Source organism: Pelodiscus sinensis, chromosome 2 (assembly GCF_052426305.1).
Source record: "Pelodiscus sinensis isolate ZL-2025 chromosome 2, ASM5242630v1, whole genome shotgun sequence".
Lineage (NCBI taxonomy): Eukaryota > Metazoa > Chordata > Testudines > Trionychidae > Pelodiscus > Pelodiscus sinensis.
Genome location: NC_143053.1, coordinates 162,030,697 through 162,049,890, shown reverse-complemented (window position 1 = coordinate 162,049,890; position 19,194 = coordinate 162,030,697). Strand labels below are relative to the sequence as shown.

General features: G+C 43.8%; 1 long non-coding RNA gene across 1 annotated transcript; it reads left to right on the top strand.

Moving 5' to 3' along the window:
* The first annotated feature begins 250 nt into the window (after nucleotides 1–250).
* LOC112547480 (uncharacterized) lies at nucleotides 251–18,930 on the top strand. The gene is made up of 3 exons (XR_003091214.3): nucleotides 251–388; nucleotides 4,062–4,141; nucleotides 16,533–18,930. It is a non-coding gene; the product is annotated as an uncharacterized LOC112547480 (long non-coding RNA).
* Nucleotides 18,931–19,194: the final 264 nt, after the last annotated feature.

Below are 19,194 nucleotides of genomic sequence, written 5' to 3'. Positions count from 1 at the left end.
TTATGTATTCACGCCCAGGGCAGCAGGCAGAGGCTGGTAATTAAAAGCTTTCTCCAATGCCTTTGCCCTGCAGCACACACAGAGCACGAGGCGCTGGCGGGAGGGGACATCTAGCAGCCTGGGGGTGGCTCGGGCGGGCAGCGACGCGCCCCGCGCACGGTTCGCCCATCCCCGCCGTGGCGGGAAGCCAGCCGCAGGGCTGGAGGGGCGGCTGGGTGCGGGGCCAGGCGGCAACGGGACCCACCCCTGCTCCGCTTTCCCCCTGCCGCGCTCGCGAGCCTCCTCTCACCCCATCCCCCGGGAAGCCGGAGCCCAGCGCGCCGCATTCGCCTTTTCCCCCCTGCAGGCGGCCGCGGGAAGCAGCGTGATTCACCCGGGTCAGCCGCGGGTGAGTCTGCCTCCTTCCCCATAGCAACCCCCCCCCCAGCTCTCCCGGCCCGGCCCAGCCAGGCGCTGCAGAGCAGCACGTCCCCCCAAGGCGCCCGCCCCGCGCGCTTCCTCCCTGCGCCGGCTCCCAGCCCGCTGCTGGAGGAAGAGTGTGTCACCGGGCGGCCTCTGACGCCAGCGAGTGTCCTGCAGCCGCCACCGCTGACGCAGAGCCTGGCACACAACATCCACCTTGCCCCAGCCGCCGCCTCCCTCGCTGCCGGCCTGGTGCCTGGTTCTCAGCACATCATCCGAGCGGGGGAGGAGCAGCGCCGAGGGGATCCCCCCCCTCCGATCCGGCAGACGTCCCAGAGGGAGAGCCACTGGCAGTGCAGAAGAAAGGGGAGGCAGTTACACCAAGTCCTAAAAATCATCCCCCTCCTCCCCCCCCGTCAAAAATTGCCTGTACAACCTCTGTGTAAATGAAAAGGGGAAGGGGTGGGTTCCAGCAAACATGGTCCCAGATTTCTCTTGCTGGATCCATAAGGATGTGTCTGAGCCATTAGCTATGATCTTTGAAAAGTCATGGAAATCTGCAGAGATTGCAGAAGGCTAGAAAATGCTAATAGAGAGAGTAGTTATCATAAGGGCTGTAATACTCCGAGTTCCACAGGCTTCAGTTTTGGGACCAGCTCTGTCCAATATCTTCAACAATGAATTAGATACAGGCAGTCCCCGACTTATGCAGATCCGACTTACGTCGGATGCGCAGTTACGAACAGGGCTCGCCCCGGAGGACACGGACTGCGGGACCTCATGGTCCTGCTGCCCGTGTACTCTGGGGCTTTCTGCAGACCAGGAAGACGCAGAGCAAAGCCGCGGGGGGGCTCGGGCTGCCTCGCTGCCCGAGCCCCTCCGCGGCTTTGCAAAGCCTTGGGGGAAGCCGGCAGCGGGACAGCCCAGATGCCCCGCGGCTGTCCCGCTGCTGGCGTCCTCCGTGGCTTTGCTCCCCATCTCCCTGGTCTGCTGGTCTCCAGCAGACCAAGGAGACTGGGAGCAAAGCCGCAGAGGACCCAGGCGGCGGGACCGCGGTGCGTCTCGGTCCGCCGCCCGCGTCTTCCTGGTCTGCTGGGGTGGGGGGGGGGGGGGGGCACAGCTAGTATGCCCTCCCCCAGCAGACTAGGCTTTTCTCCGGACGCCTGTGGCAGAGCAGCTGGGGCGCTGCCGGTTGGTCCCGCAGCGCCGCTCTGGGCACTACTGGACCAACCCGGCGGCACCCCAGCTGCTCTGCCCCAGGCGTCCTGATTCAGCCGCTGCTGGTCAGTTTCAGCAGCGGCTGAATCAGGACGCCTGTGGCAGAGCAGATGGGGTGCTGCTGGGTTGGTCCAGTAGCGCTGAGGAGCGGCGCTACTGGAGCAACCCAGCAGCACCCCAGCTGCTCTGCCCCAGGCGTCCCCAAGTCAGCTGCTGCTGAAACTGACCAGTGCTGACTACAGGAAGCCCCAGGCAGAGTTGCTCTGCCCCAGGCTTCCTGGAATCAGCTGCTGATCAGTTTCAGCAGCAGCTGACTTGGGGACGCTTGGGGTTCTTAAGTTGATTCTGTATGTAAGTCGGAACTGGCGGTCAGTTTCAGCAGCGGCTGAATCTGGACGCCAGTTCCGACTTACATACAGATTCAACTTAAGAACAAACCTACAGTCCCTATCTTGTACGTAACCCGGGGACTGCCTGTACTGGCATAGAGCAACAGCTCTCAAACTTTTTGTCCCCACTCAATGCAAACCTTACCATGGACCACCCGTTGCTTATGGAAACTCACTGTTAATTATATAAGTATGCCTGAGCCATTTTGCTAATGTTGCAGTTAGGGCAGTATGGTTTAATTGAAGGAGTAAGAAAGGAGGTATTAATCAAAATGATTAAACAGATTAAGCACTTTAACTTTCTCATGTTAGTTTATCAAACTTCATTTTAAATAAAGTAAAATATTAATTTATGTCCAACACAAAATATTTCAACATTGTCTTTATTTATGGCAGGAGTGGGGAACCTTTTTAAGGTTAGAGGCCATTGACACAGAAAAATCAATGGGGGCCCCCACCTGAGACCCCTCACTCTCCTGGTGCTCCAGGGCAGGGGAGGCAGGAACAAGAAGAAGTGAGGTTCAGGGCTTTACATAGGCCAGATTAACTCTTCTGGAGTTTCAGGGTTAGATTTTGTGACCTCCCTAAACTTTGGGGTGAGGTAAAAAATAAGGGGTTCAGTGTTCAGTGTGAGGTAGCCAACAAGTCGGATAGAGAGGGGGTGCAGCATCTTAGCGGGAGATGGGGTGTAGGAGGATATGAGGGTATGAGGTCTGGGTGGCAGTTAGGAGGAGGCTGGGAGTAGGGTGTCTAGCCAGGTAGCAGGGAACAGGAGCAAGGAAGGGTGCAGTGTGGTGTCCAGGAGGGAGGGTGCAGGAGCAAGGGTAGGTGCAGAGTCTGGCCAGGAGTAATTAGAGGTGGGTAATTGACTAATCATGTAGTCGATAACAATTTGGAGCGACTACACGATTAGTAGATAAGGGAAGGTGCTCTGTCCCAGCTTTCACCAATCGTGGTGCTACCTCCACCACAGTTTAAATATACAGGCAGTCCCCGGGTTACGTACAAGATAGGGACTGTAGGTTTGTTCTTAAGTTGAATTTGTATGTAAGTCGGAACTGGTACATATTGTAGGGGAAACTCTAGCCAAACATTTCTCCAGAGCTCAGTTTTAGTCTCCCACACCTCACTTCCCTCAGTCCTTTATTCTCAAGCTGAGGTGTCTACTGAGAAAAGCCGCTCCACGTCTCCCTGGTCTGCTGGGTGGGGCGCTAGCTTTGCGTCTCCCTGGTCTGCTAGGGGGAAAAGCAGCTAGTGCGGGGTTGCATCACCCCGTTTGTAAGTAGGGATCCGATGTAAGTCGGATCCATGTAACCCGGGGACTGCCTGTAGTAGGAGCTGGGCAATCAGGCAGCCTGGCTTCTACCACATTTCAAACTGCAGAGCTGCAGTGGGGATAGATCCCCGACCCATGTGAGCTGGAACAGAGCCAGGACCGCTGCAGTTCTCCCTTTCAAATCTAGTAAGAGCCAGGCCACTCTTACTACATTTAAAATGCAGAGCTTCAGTCCCAGAGCAGTGAGAGCTGGGACCGGGACCCCCTGCAGACAGGGGTGGCTGCCAGAGCAGCCTCTGCCTGTGGCCAGCTCAGGCTGCCATGGACAGGGGTGCTTTGTGGCAGCCTCCCCTACTCCCCCTTGCCACTGCTGCCTCTGATAGAGGCATCAGTGCAGAGGGGGTAGGCAGCACTGTGGAGACGGTGCTGGGGGGAACCGGTTTCTAAGTCAGCTCTCCCCAGCACAGGCTTCTATCCCTGCCCTTTGCATTCCCCCCATACAGAGGCAGCAAGTAAGAGAGGGGGAAGCAAGTAGTACACTACTCTACTATTTGCTTACATCCCTAGACAGGAGGGTGGGTGCAGGAGCATAGGTGGGCACAGGAGCAGGCTGGAGGCAGGGTGTCTGGCTAGGGGCAGTGTGTGGGAGCAGGCTGAGGGTGCAAGGCCTCAATGGGTGTGTGTGAGAGAGGTGGGAGTGCAGGGTCTGGGCATGAAGGGTAGAGAGGCACTTACCTGCCTTTGTGCCACTACCCCATTCTGTCCCTTTGTTCCAGCTGCAGCTGCGAAAGGCCAAGCAGCCCCTGCTGTCCTGGGCTGGCGTGTGGAAGTACCTGCTGCCCCTGTGTTGGCGCTGGTAAGAAGCTTCCCCCTCCTCCCTTCCCCGGCCCCTGGGAGAAAGCCAGCAGGCATGCCGTGTGGTCCCCGCCACCGTGGGCCAACCTTGGGGAGAAGCCGGATAAGTCTTTTAGTAATTAATGTGTATTGATTAATGACACTGTATGTATGTCCTCAAACATGCCCCCTGATTGACTAGTGTCAGCATGAAAAGTAAGTTTACAGCTATTGCAGAGCCACCCTAAGTATTGCACCTTTCCATTTCTACAAAGAAAGCAACTATTTTATTCTCAGAATTGCTCTTGCCTGCTACAGTCTACAGAGGACATATGTATTCTGGGCTAGAATCTCCACTGGTATAAATCAGTATAGCTCCATTCAATAAATAGTCTTCATGAGCCAGCATCGAGGGCCCAATCCTTATCCCATGGACTTCAGTGGAGCAACTCCAAATTACACCTGTCGTATAGAGACTTTATTTTTCATTTCTTTAAATTTAAAAATATAATTATTTTATTTATTCTGAAAGAGCATCTGAATGAGATTTTTTTTAACTGTGAAGTTGGATGTTTTTCAATACAAGAAGTAACCATATTCTTTAGGCCAGAATCTCAGATGGTGTAAACCAGCATAGCTCCCCTGAACTAAAAAGCAACAACAAGAAAGAACAGTACCTAGTAATGTCTTCATGAGAGAGCACAGTGTCGCATAGGCAAAATGCCACATTAATTCTGCTTTACAAAATAGCAGTTTCCAGACACGCTGATTCCTTGGAAATTTAAAGAAGAACTCTGAAGAGAAAACAAAGTCTTAACACTTACCTAGTCTGTGAATTTTAAACAGAGTAGTCATGTGGGAGCTCTGTGTTTACACTGTGGATGAAGGTACATGATAGGAAGGGCAACCGTCAAATTGCTCTTCAATTTCTTATATAATGTACAGGTCAAACAATAGCATAATCATTTCAGATCTTTAAATAATAATGGTCATCAGTTTTACTTTCAGTGGTTTTTCACATTCCTAAATGTTTATCCTGTAACTACTGTCAATGTCGTCCTTCATTATCAGTCCTTTTATTTCTATCATTTCTCAATGCATTTTTGACAAAACCTCACTTTCTTCTTCCACTGTAATTTTGTTTGAAAACCTTTTTATATATGAATGGTTTGTTAAGACTCGGTATAGCATTCTTATAATGATATGATATTATATATGATACAGTAAGTGAACTCAAGCATGCTCCTTCATAAGTGTGTGTGTGTGCGTGTATGGGTATAAAGGAGATATATAGGCCTACATTTAAGCAATTAAATAGGTGCTCTGATTTTCAGAGATGTTGTGACCTGACAGTTTCTACTGCTCAACAGCCATGGAAACCAGGTGACTTGAATATGCTAAATATGAAGTTAGGGTCCACATTTTCAAAGATGATAAAGGTGTCTGGTGGGAGTTTCTAATGCATGTTAGAATGCAACCCAGCAGGTGAGATGCCTAATTCCAAAGACTTTTAAAGGGAGTTAGGTACCTACCTTTTTTTTTTGGCAGGGGGTGGGGTGGGGGGAGGAAATGGAGTCTATCTTCATCTTTAGACTTCTAAATAAATCTGACTTTAAGTACCTAACATGTAAATGTAAGCATTTTAACCTTTCTGCATATCATTTTTATTTTTAGCCATATCAGATTAAACAATTTGGATGAGGTGGCACAAAAGTGAACAGTTGCAATTGGTGTTTTTTTCCTACTGAAGTCTTTGGAAAGCTAGACAGGCAAACATTGGCAGGTCAGCCTTTTCTCAGCAATTTATATGTTAAATTTGTAGGGCGTTGAGAAGCCATACAAAGGTCTTGAAGCAGCAGAACGAAGTAAATAGCATGACATAATATATTTAGCAAATGATAATATAAGCTTTGGATAAACATACGGAGGTAGTTGAAAAATGCATTCCTTGGCTGAAACTAGAGGAGATTTCGAGTCCAACCGAAGAGTCTGCAGTGGCATTTTTTTGGCTTCTTTATAACAAACAAATCACTACCTCTTCTGAAATGGACAGCACTATAGCTATAACACTTTTGGATTGGTAAAGTCTTGAAAAAGTAAACTTCAGCAGTATGCATGCCCTTTCCATCCCCAATGAATCATAAGGAGGCTAACACAAAGGTGATACCCCTTCTGGCTTTTTCTCAGAACCCACCATGTCTATTCTACCTGGCATTCTTTCTTTCTCCTGACCTGACCTGCACCAGGCCTCCCATTGAAGACTAGCATATATACTACCTTCCACTGCACTTAGCACACTCCTTCCCTCCAGGTCCACTCATTTCCTCAGGCATCCTCCCTTCCTGCACATACCAGAGTGATGATACTGAAGGCTTGGATTTATTCATAGAATATGTACAACAAGGATATTGACAAACAACTCTAAATCACACATCAGGTATGTCTTAACTCTATCTTGGTTGCAGTCTCACTAGAGTCCAAAGAGTAGTTCAAGCTCCATGACCATTCAGTTATTGTTATTTGTGATACAAGATACCTGTGAGATCCAGTTGTGGAAATATGATCCGTGAAGTGGCCACGAGTCTGCACATGTCACTCTTATGTGTTCTAGAGATCTTTAGCTTTGACAGATCCTCAGAATGGACAGATTGAAAACAAGATTTCACATTGCCACTGATCTTTAATAAATATCTTCTTTAATTTATGCTATGTCAAGAGGGCAGCGTATATCTTTCACTCATGGAAATGGGTTCTGTGAAAGAGAAGAGTGTTTTTATACCAGAGAATTCAAGAACCAGGGAGAAATGTTGAATATTTTCTAAGAGCTCTGAATATCTAGCTGAAAACTGTGTTTTGGGGAATGCAAAACATGAACATATCAGAGACAGACTGCTTACTGGATTAACAGATAAAACATTTCACCTCAAGTACAGCTGAAGAGAGATTTAACCCCAGCAACAGCTACATAGAGTGCAAAATAGTCTAAGCTAGCAAGGCAGCAAAATCTAGAGCAACTTGACAAACTTGAAAAACCTAAAACTGGTTTAGAAATTGAAAACAGACACATGCATGTTAAAAGTCATTATAATAAAATCCCTGAGGAAAAGAGAGAGAACTCTGAGACTACAAGGGACAAATTCCAGCCGACATGCACAAGGTGTAGGAAAAAGTCATATCCCAAAAGATGATCCATGTCCAACCAGAGGCACACACTGTAATAAATGCATGCAATATGGACATTTTGGTTTGTTTGCCACACCAAATCAGTCAGGGAGTTGTTTCATGATACAAACAATTAAGAGTCATTGTTTCTGGGATCTGTTACTGTTGATGACTTAGGGTACGTCTAAACTACACGGTTTTGTCGACAGATACTGTCGACAAAACTTCTGTCGACATAGAGCATCTAGACACATTCAGTTCTGTCGACAAAGCAAGCTGCTTTGTCGACAAAACCCTGTAGTCTAGACGCAACCCTACAGGCAATAACACCTTTTGTCGACAAAACTCAGTAGTCTAGACACACCCTTAGAGGCTTCCTAGAGAGCAAAACTGAATATTCATGGCAAGATTATTGACTTAAAATGTACTCAGTAGCTGATGTCATGGTCATCTCATAAGGGGATTTACAGTCACCACCAACCCTTTCCAGAGATTAAGTCACCTGACATAGCTCTGATTAGCCCTACAGGAATTCTGAATTGCACAGGTAAGTTCACTACAGAAACAATTTACAGCAACAAAAGTTATGTATTCAGAGTGTGTAAGACCAAAGGCCAACAGCTTTCTCAGCCAATTATAGCAGCCATAATGGGTAGAAGAACTCAATGGAATATTTGGGATTTTGGAAGAACCAATACAAATAACCTTAAGAAACAATGTCCAACCATATAATGTACATTAACCTCATAGATTCCTATCCCATTACTTCATACTGTGTCAAAGAGAATAGAGTAGCTTCTCTTCATTATGCCAATCACTTAGCCAAGAGCATGGGTGGTCCCCAATGTTGCCAGTTATAAAGAAAAATGGAAAAAATACGAATTGGTATGGATCTTAAAGACTTAATGAAATTATTGCGATATAAAAATGTTTCCTCATGCTGTTGGATAGCTTCCTCTCCAAAGTAAAAAGAAACCACAGTATACTTCATGCTAGATGCCTCCAGCATATTCTGGCAAAATCCTTTAGCCAGAAAGAAAATGCTAAACTGACTATATTTATCATGCCCTTTGACAGATTTTGATTTTGAACATTACATTTTACTTGTGCACCTGAAATTTTTCAAAGAAAGATGGCAAAGTTGTTAATGAATAGAAATGGAGTTTTCATCTTCATGGATGATATTCTAACCCATGAAACTCTGAAGGACAACAGGGGCGGTGGATATGCACTGGGTCGACAGTTACTAAATGAGTCAGAGAAGATCTCATTTGGACTACAAGCATCCAGCTTTATTTACAACTAAAATATTTTCCTCATGGTGCTCAGGTCCTTAACTCAATTTTTGTTTTTTAGAAAATAAAATGAAAATGTGCATGCCTCATTTAAATCATTGCTCTGGGGTGAGACTTGGGATGAGGGGTTCAGTATTCAGGCTGCTTGGGGGAGAGAGAATTATCCAAGCCCTTTCTCAGCACAGCAGCTTAATGGCCAGATGAGATAAACCTCCTCGTAGCCACTGTTCCTTCAGCTGGCATAGTTGGGGAAGGGTGCCTGTCCCCTGTAATGGAATGGAACGCTAAATTGTATAATACTGTTCAGCCACTAGGTGGCAATGTGAGTAAAATACCTTATTTAAAGCTAACCTTAGCCATACCTAGGAGAGCATTAAAAGATCTTATAATGAATACATCTGACAAGTTTTGTAACCAGTCCATACCTGGTACAGAAATAGATGGCATTCCATATGTTTGTAGCCTTTAAATCACTCTTAAAACAATGGGGGAAATTCTCTACATCTCATTGCTTGTGGCACCTGGTTAAATACACAAACACCCTCACATGTAGGGCCAGTATGCTACAGACTTTTTTGCAGGGAAATCAAATGGCTGTCTTTTACAATGCTTTTCTACTATTCCTATAAAATAAAGGATGCTGTTCAGACAGGAAAGGTAGCTGAACAATGAGGGAGTATATCTGCTAGAAATGAAAAACTGAGATGATACATTGCATAAGGTACTGAAAGGAAGATTGTGCTATCCTTACTGACATGAAACTTTCCCTTACGTCATAAGTGGCCTCACTGATTTGTGGAGTAAATTACTCCTCAATGTGAGTAAAGGTACTACAGTCTGATGTAAAAATGAATAGTTCTGTTGCTCCTTAGAGACTAACAAAAATATATACATAGAATCATTAACTTTCATGGGCAAAACTTATTTATCTATATCTATATATTTGTTAGTCTCTAAGGTGTAACAGGACTATTTGTTTTTTTAAAGTTACAGACTAACATAGCTACCCCTCTGAGATTTAAAATCTGACTTTATTCCATAATTTTTAACTATATAAGGCATTATATCGCCATTTAATTGAACAACTCTAGTTCTTACAGTGGACAATAATATCAAGGTCTCAAGAGTGATAATCCCCGTTGCCAGAGAAATCTGAGTTTTAGTTTAATCAAAATGAACTACCACTACCATCACCATGAGAGAGAAAGAACAACAGGGTAGGAGATCAGCTAACTCTAATAGTATGTCAGTACAGCAGCCAGAGATATGAATAGCCATAACTGTACTCTAGTGAACTTGCTAAAAATAGAAGTGAGGACACAACAATGGGTGTTAGCACTGGCTGTACAAGAAAGCACGTACTGAAGAGGATAAGGCAGGCTTGTACAACCCGTACTGAAACCAGCACTGTAACATTCTCACTTCTATTTCTTATGAGCCAGTGAGAACATAGCAAGTGTGTAAATGTCTACACAACCACAGTCATACCGTTGTCTGTAATGTGGATTTACCCTAAATGAATTATACCATACTTGCTGGTGGCCTATATTAAGATTTCAGCTGCAAATAGGCCACTAAGAACCAGAATTTGTTCTGTGACACTACAAGATTGGTATGCTCCCAAATTACCAGAAAAGCATAGGGGCCATGTCAAGTCATTGATTTTTAATCAGAAATTCCCACTGAATTTATTACCTAAAAATCCATGCCATCCCATGTCATGATTTGGCCATAGAGATGGGGGAAAGGGTAACTTAAACATAATTTTTGAAATCTGTATTTGTGATACGCTTACTTAGCAGCATCTTAGTACTTTAGCAGACCCACTTGAAATTAGCAGAACTACTCATGAAAGGTAAAGTAGCACTCAGCATGAGTAATAATATCACAGTCTAGCTCACAGTGTCTTATACAATAAGCCACTTTATCTGGAAATTTTTGTAAGTTTTAGGAAATAGATGCCAGTACTGTACATTCAATTTCCCATCTCAATTTCTTGTTTGAACTTTATGCCAGCATATTATCATTCATTTTAAAGAAGCAGTAAAAAAGATAAATGACCATCATCTGTTTTCGTGAATATTCTTAATTTTTATATTCAACTACAAATGATGAAAAAACCCCAGAAGCAATGAATTTATTCTTTAAGCAGTGGTTAGATACCACAAAGCCACCAAATTTGCCAAGAGTTCAGCTGATTGTTAAATGGAACACAGGCTTGAAAGGGTACCATGGCTAAATTACTTCATGTAATTCCCAGAGAGAGTGCTTTCTTGAGGTTAAGTCTTATGAACAGGCTCTGTCCTGCACTTCACCTAAGGTGACAGACTGTTCAGAAGCAGAGTTTTTATTCTTTCAACCACCATATGCTTGCTCAGCCAGAGCACATTAAAATAAAGTAATAAACAAAATAATAGACAGTCTGTGTAAATAAATAACTTCAACATATTGCTGTGCCTTTTAAAAAGAACAACAACAAAGAGCACCCTCCTTTTGGACTCCCTGCTATAATTTTCTGTTGTCATTTATTAATACGTTGCTCCTAGAGTAACCCAAGTGAAAAAGAACAATAAACAAAGCACCTTCTATGCCACAGGAGTATATTTATTTGTTTAACTAAGTCTTCAGAGAGTCATGTTCAGCTGCTGGAGAAAATAGACCTGAGTCAGCACTTCCCTCCCCAGCTCCATGTGCTGGCAGGAAATGAAAACTATTACAATCAGCTTGTTATACAAAATGTGTAGAATTAGTGTCAGCATTTCAGCCTTGCTGTATACCAGCCTTGCATGCTTATTGATAACAGCACTAGTCATGAAACCATTCCTAAAGTAATGCATTCCCAGCTCATGACATTTTTAATCTTTACAAGGTAATACACTTCAAACCAAACCAAACCTAACCAAACCAACATTACCTACAGGCGGAGTCTGCTTTCATTCCAAGAGTCACCTCCTGGTTTAATTTACATACTTTCTTGTTAGTTGCTTTCCCTGCTGTAGTATACTCTGCACCTCAGAAGAGAGGAGAAGTGAACTGATTTAATTTATCTTAGAATTGATGGCCAAATTAAGAGATGAGGTGTAATGGGATTGGAATGTAAGATCCATACCCGTAAAGGTATGTCTACATAGGAACATTATTTCCAAATAACTAACATTATTTCCAAATAACTTAGTCTGCATCTATACAGCAAGCAGTTATTTCAAAATAATGTTGAAATACTGTCAAGCTGGAGGATTTCTTACTCCAACTCCTGTAACCTTCATTGTAAGAGGAGTAAGGGAAGTCAGTGGAAGAGTGTCCTATTTCAAAATAAGTGCTATGTAGACGCTCGCAATTTCAAAATAAGCTATTTTGAAATAAGCTATGCAATTGATGTAGCTCAACTTGCATAGCTAATTTCGAGTTAAGCCATGCTGTGTAGATGTACCCTAAGTAATTGCAAATCTGGGGGAACCTCACTGTGATCAAGCCAGGTTAAACGTATTTAATTTACATGTTGAGAGGTTTGGAGGAAGGTTTGGCATCCAAGCCTAGACTACCTTAGATCCCCTTAGCACTTGATCCAAGGTTCACATTTATTGGACAGAAGACAAATCCACAGATCAGGTGTTGCATGCTTAACAGCAGTGAATGTTTTCCACATTTCCCTACCAATGTGCCTCGCCTCTGTCCCAGAGAAAGTTGAGAAGATGGGTCAATCTCTGTGCTAATTCTACACATGTTTCTGTTGAGATTGTCATGTATAAGGTTGCCAGTTAGAACAATTGTGAGACTGTGTGTGTGTGTGTGTGTGTGTGTGTGTGTGTGTGTGTGTGTGTGTGAGAGAGAGAGAGAGAGAGAGAGAGAGAGAAGACCTGCTGACTATGAGCTGGTCAAACCACCACTTCATAATATTTAAACAGTAAATTAGAGCACCTGATGTTTTTGTCAACAAGCTGAGGGCTGGATTGAATGGCTGTGCACAGTCTGCACGGTGATTATCATCGACCATAATTCTTCAGGATGTTACCTAATGAGCACTAAAGTCAGTTCACAGCAGTGTCAAGTCACTTACTGATGATGTGTTCAGGAAACACTGGATGAACTCACCCAAACTGACCCAAATGTAGTCTGTCAGACGTGCTGTATACATCAAAAACTGATTAACTCACAGACAGTGCGAGAAAAGGGCATGCCAGCCATTGGCAAGCTGCACAGTGAGAAACAAAAGCTCTCTGAGGGATGATTTATTTCAAGAGAAAAAACATGTCTAACCTTTATTTTCCCTGTAAAAATCAGAAGTCTGTGGGAAATGCTGATTTTGTTACATGATGAAAAACTAATACCAATGGAATCGATTACTGTCACAGAAGCAGCAAATCCTCAACTGCTGCACAAATGCTGCAGTATAGTTGAGGGGGCATGTAGAGGGAAATAAATACTGAGGTGAAGCCGAAACCTGTTGTTGTCAAATATACTGATGTCAAGATATTTTCCTATCATGATAGTACCTCTGTTTATATTCTGCCATGAATATAATCAATATTTATGATGAATGTTGGTGATGTAGCAGCATCGGATTTGTTATTTTTATAGGTTATGATTATTAGTAGTAATTTATATCGCATTAGCACTTAGAAGCTTCAACTATTTTCTAGCACACAATTGAGCTGACAGCATTTGCTAGATTGATGGTTCCTTCCCCTTGACTCACTATGGTTTGAGGTGGGAAAGGAAGGAGCTGTCACTCTTTTACTTTCCTCTCTCTGGGAACTCTTACCCTTCTTCTGAGTCACTTCCTCTCTTCCAATAAAACCTTTTAAAATCCCCACGTACAGCCTCCCCCCCCCCCTTAGCTGAATGATGTTTTTCTGTAAAGTGTTTTGTAATAGTGGATATAAAGGATGCTACCACACTGGAAAATTAATTTCAAGGTGGTGTGTCCTCAGCTATTCAGAAGCAGGTAGATTTTTGCAGACTCTACTTTACCAAGCAGATTGTTTCTGAAATGTTACTTTTTCAGGGACTAAATCCTGGTCCCATTGAAGTTAATGACAAAACTCCCACTGACTTCAATGGGACCAGACTGACCCATAAGTGTCTTTCAGACAACAGTGTGGTAAGCAATCCAGCCTGGCAGAAAAAAATGTTTCCCTCTTCTAGTCAAAGCAATTGCCTTTCAAGATTTCTTTTGGAGCTGTATGGTGGCCTACTCAGTGCCTGGTGAGAGCAGGGAGGGCAGAGGTGGGTTCTTCGTGAGAGAAATTTCCCTCTACCTGCCCACACTATAGGTCAAGGAAGGGGTGTATTATGTATCATGGCACAGGCAGGGTGGCTAAGGGGGAGGGTTCAGATGGCATAGTGGGAGTTGTGACAGGTAGGGGGAAATATAGCTGTTGGATCAGGATGGGCCAGCTGAGATGAACGAGGTTTAAACAATTATGGACTATTCTTCGTACATCTCTTGCCTCCAGCTCAATGACCCTGGGAACCTTAACAGCTGGCAGTTAGGCCTGATGGTGCTGTGCTGAATGCCAGGTTGGTATCTCACAAGACAACTATCATCCCAGGAGTTAATCCTGGATGAAGGAACTGACTTTGCTTGTATCACTGAGACCTGTCTGGGAGTGGAGGGAGGCACAGACCTCTCCCAGTTGTGGCTGGCTAGGGTCTCAATCCAGCACCAGCCTTGGGTTGATGGTCGGGGCGGAGATGGGGAGAGGATGGCGATTGTCTATCAGGAAACCCAGGGCCCCGGTCCTACAAAGTGCTAGATTTGAATGTTTGTACCTGGTGATGGGTGGCCAGGATAGGTTGGGTGTTCTGCTGTTGTACTGCCCGCCTCACTACACAGCAGATGCTCTGCTCAAGCTGGTCTCAGACGTTCCATTGAGGATCCAGAGGCTTTTGGTTTTGGGGGATTGAGACTTCATGGCCACCATTACAATCTTGGGACTATCCCAATTAATAACTTCCCCTACAAATGTGGTAGGTCATATGCTTAATCTGGTCTTTTGGACTAAGGGTGATAGAGATTTCAGGATAAAGGATGTGGTTACGCTTCCTTTGTCATGGATCGATCACTACCTGGTCAAGTTTAAACTATTTGCTGGCCTTCCCCTCTGCAGAGGTGGGGATTGATTAAGATGGCCGACCCTAGGAGACTGATGGATCCAGAGTGTTTCCTGAGGACCCCCCAAAGGCAGCTGTTACAGCCAGTGGTCCTGTAAATGCCTGGATGATATGTGGAACATTGAGGTAACTCAGGTGGTCGACATGATCGCTCTTAAGCACCCTCTTTGGACTGGTCAAGCCAAGTTTGCTCCATAGTTTTCTGGGGAGTTGCAGGTGACAAAGTAGTCTGTACGATGGCTAGAGCACCATCTACAGCCATCTACAGGAGAACTCGAGCGGAGTCCAATCGATCGTGGGTTAGAGCCAAATTGTGAGCCTACTCTGTAGTGGTACTGAGAGTGAAGAAAAGCTATTTCTCCACCCACATCACATCTGCACAGTGCCATCTGGTGGAATTGTTTCAAGTGGTGTGGGGCCTCTTACAGTTTGGCCCTTGTGATGAGATGGACGAGCCCTCGGCAATCCACTGTGACTTGTTTATGCAGCAGTTTACAGATAAGATCTCTCACATCCAGTCCAACTTGGACTCTGGCTATCATGTAAGCAGGTATGGAATGTATTGAGTGCACCACCTTGTCATTTTACTTTGGATCAGTTTCAGCTTTTGCAGACTGAGGATGCAGACATAGTGCTTGGAAGTGTGTGACTGACCACGTGCTCACTTGACCCCGCTCCTCAGGGTTTATTAAATCAAGGTGGGAAGGGATGACTGGTTGCGGCCAGAGGATTGTTAATGCTTCTTTTAGATCTGGGATGGTTCCTGCTGCCTTGAAAGAGGCGATGGTAAAACTGTTCCTTAAAGAAGCCTTTCCTGGACCCACATGACTTGAATAACTATCACCAAGTCACTATTATTCCCTTCCTGGGCAAGCAGGCAGTGGTGTTGCAACTCTAAGCTTTCTTAGAAGAAACAGATTATCTGGATCCATTTCAGTCTGGCTTCAGGCCTGTTTTTTTGAATGGAAACCACCGTGGTCATCCTCATAGTGACCTACACTGAGAGATACACAAGGTGTGTGTGTTCCTGTTGATTCTCCTGGACCTCTTGGCAACTTTCGATACCATCAACCATGGTGACCTGCTGGAGATCCTGGAGGAGTTGGGTATCAGGAGCACTGTTTTGTGGTGGTTCTTGTCTTACCTGTCAAGCTTTAAAGCCTTCAAGCTTCTACACCAGGATTCACCACAGCCATAGCACTACTTTGAAAGAGACTGAGATCACAACAGTGCACTTGGAACACTATAGACTGCAAAAAGCCTCTGTTTGCTCAAAGAGTTTCCTCAAATGAAATGAAGCGATGGACCTTGCTGAACTGAACATCCATGTTAGGAAAATTCCTCCTACTATAAACATATCCAAACTAGGAACAGGCAAATCATTCTTTGAATGCTCTTTACTCTTCTACTATTAATTCAATGGGCATTGCTCATAACAAGCTCCCCATTCCAGCATCCTGTGAGTGACCTATCTATAGGCTGCACCCTCATCAAGTTTGAGCCACAAGACAGAGGAATTTACTTCACCTCTAGTATCTGGTCAAGTTGTCAGTCTCAAAAGCCACTGGGAGGTGGTGAGGGTGCTACTGCTGGTGGTGGTTGTTCTTCTTTATCATATATCTGGTAGAAAAATTATTTACATTTTAAATATATTAACTTAGCAGGGGACAGTAAAATATTTTTTTATGTAGGACTTGATATTGTCTTTTGTGATATTGTCATGATGAGATTTTTCCTGCTGTAGGATAATGTCTTTCGGGATAACTGTCCAGATTATAAGATTGATGTTACCAATACTCATGATAATACTGAGACACTTATTTATTTTGCTCTTTTTCTTAGATTTCCCCATCTCCAAGAATCATGTGATTGCATACAACGCTCAGCATTTTTTTTAAAGAGAAAGATTATAGCCCTCATGGTTACACAGAAAAACTTGAAAATGAGATCTCAGTGGCTCAAAAATCAGAAGGCAACGCCCTTCCCTCTCCTCCCCAAATTCATAGTGAATTATTTTTCAAAAATCTCATAATTCTTGGGGCCTAACTTACACTACTGAACACTTGCAGTTGGCAATACTGGGAGCCACATATTTGGCCAAAGTTATAAGGCCCTCTTCCAACCTCATTTCTTGACAAGAATTACTTTAAGGAGGACAGGAAAATCCTGTGCTCTTCTCTGCTACCTGCATTAGTGGAACCTAAACTGGCCGCCTTTGTTCCTTGAACAGAAACCAATGCCCATAAGCCTGTGCTCCAAATTCCAAAAATATCCTTGGTTGGGAACAGAAGGTGAACTCATGAGAAGAGGCTCTGAAAATAGTGGCTAATGCCATCCTCTATGTCCAACAGGATACACTTGAAAAGGAATGGCAAGGCCAGCTGGCTTAACAGGCTCCCACCTGTGGCAGGCAGGATGTCTGATGTGATGACATTAGACTTGGAATATTGCCCAGTTTGTGTTGCTATTACATAATCTCTGGGCAACAGCTTACACTAAATTTAGAGAGAGAGAATAGTAGATGAATGAGCGAGAAGATTCACCTCTCATTTAAGTCCTGCTCCAAAGCCCACTGAAATCAAAGCAAAGACTACCACTGGCTTCAATGGATTTTGAATCAGACTGCTACTTGAGTTCAACACCATTTCAGTGGTACAGTTCTTAATTAGTACTAGTGTAAACAAGAATCTGGTCCAATGTACTTTTGTTCCGCATGTAACCAATGTTATAAAAATAACAAGATTTATAACAGAAACATTTAGCTATCTTAACTCTACTGATCCTCTAAGGCACTGTTAACATACTGTAAATGTTTTTGTGCTTGAATTAATAAGACATTTCTGAACTTCTTCAGCAAAATTTATTTTATAAACAATTTTTTGTTACTATAGTTGGACAATCAGAGTTGAGTTTGAGGTCAAAGGTTGAAAGAAGATCCTTTTGATGGGTTAGTTGGTCTTTGCACTTTATCATACTTAGCTGGAGAAGGAAAGTTGAAAGCATTTTGGACTGAGCCCAAATCCTTGTATTCTAGTGGCCATGGCAAAGGCGGTGCAGAATTACTTACACTGCAAATGAAAATCGCTCTCTCTCTTTTCCTATTAGTTTCCTTGTCTGTTTATAGATACAGACTTGGCTTTGTAACACTGCTGATCCTCCTTACAGTTATTCAGTAAAGACTTATTTACTGCTGGTCTCCAGTAATTGATTTCTATAAATGTTAGATAATTACATTTAACTTTGTGCACTGCACCTTGGTTAGCATATCTGCATACACCAATTTTAGAAGCTGCCCAGGTATAGATCCCAACATAAAGTATGACAGAGCAAAAATGAGCCCAGGATAGCTATGGTACTGAAATAAATAAGGTATTCATTGACTCATGCTCTATCTTGATCATAAACCTTAAATATAGTTTAGTAATATAAATAAACAGATCTATGAATTTAAGTGAATGCACCATATATAGCTGCCTGAATAATTAACATACAATCTGCCTCATCAACCCACGCAAGTGGAAAACAGTCCAGCAGGGGGAAGTGGAGGATTCTTTGGACAGGAGAATTTGTGCCTGGTTATGCCTACTCTACACAAGCCCTTCTCCCCACCTTGTCTGAAGTGGACATGTCAGAGTAGGATATAGAACTTCACATTGCTTTAGTGCTAAGGGCTATATCAGTTCCAACCTGCCCAGGATAGGAGAATGAACCTACCTACTTTAGAGCCAACTTTCCCTTACTCTTCATTGCCCTTTTCAGCTGTACAGAGTATATAAATAAGTGAAGTTGAAAATCCATCTCTTATACACAATTTAGCCAATGGAGTTTTTACATTTTCCTGGCCATCTGTATGATCTGCTTGGACCTAGCAATGTAAATTTTGTCTATACTACTCAGTTAATCCATGATTTTACTTGGGTTTTACCCACATACTTTGCATGAGGATTTCAGCAAAATCATTAATAATAACTATTTCAAAAGTTGGCCTTCCCCATGAAGGATGGACAAGTTCTCCTTCAATTGACATAGCTGACTGGGAGAGATTCCTAGAGCATCTCAGCACACAGAAAAATGGGATCTATCTCCAATTCACCCATAAGTGAGTTCAGAAACAGTGAGGATGTAGTTAGATAGCTGGGCTTTGGTGTGGAGATACTCACATGTGGGTGAAGATACCTGGGTGAACTGCTCAGGGACCATGTCATGCACATTTCAGAGTGCTCTCGCTGGCTTTCCTTCAGCTGCTGTGCACTTTGGGTATGTCTAGATAGTGGGGCTATTTTGGGATACTGGAAGTATTCCAAAATACCTACCCCGCATCCATTAAATGCATTAGTTATTTCAAAATATTTTTAGAAGTAACAGGTGCACTATTCCGGCATCCTTTTCCATGTGGTCTTTTCCATGTGGGTTAAGGAATGTCTCAAAATAGCATGTTGTTTTGAAATTTGGTGCTTGTAGACATGCTAAATTTCCAAATAAACTATTTCAATTACAATTGAAA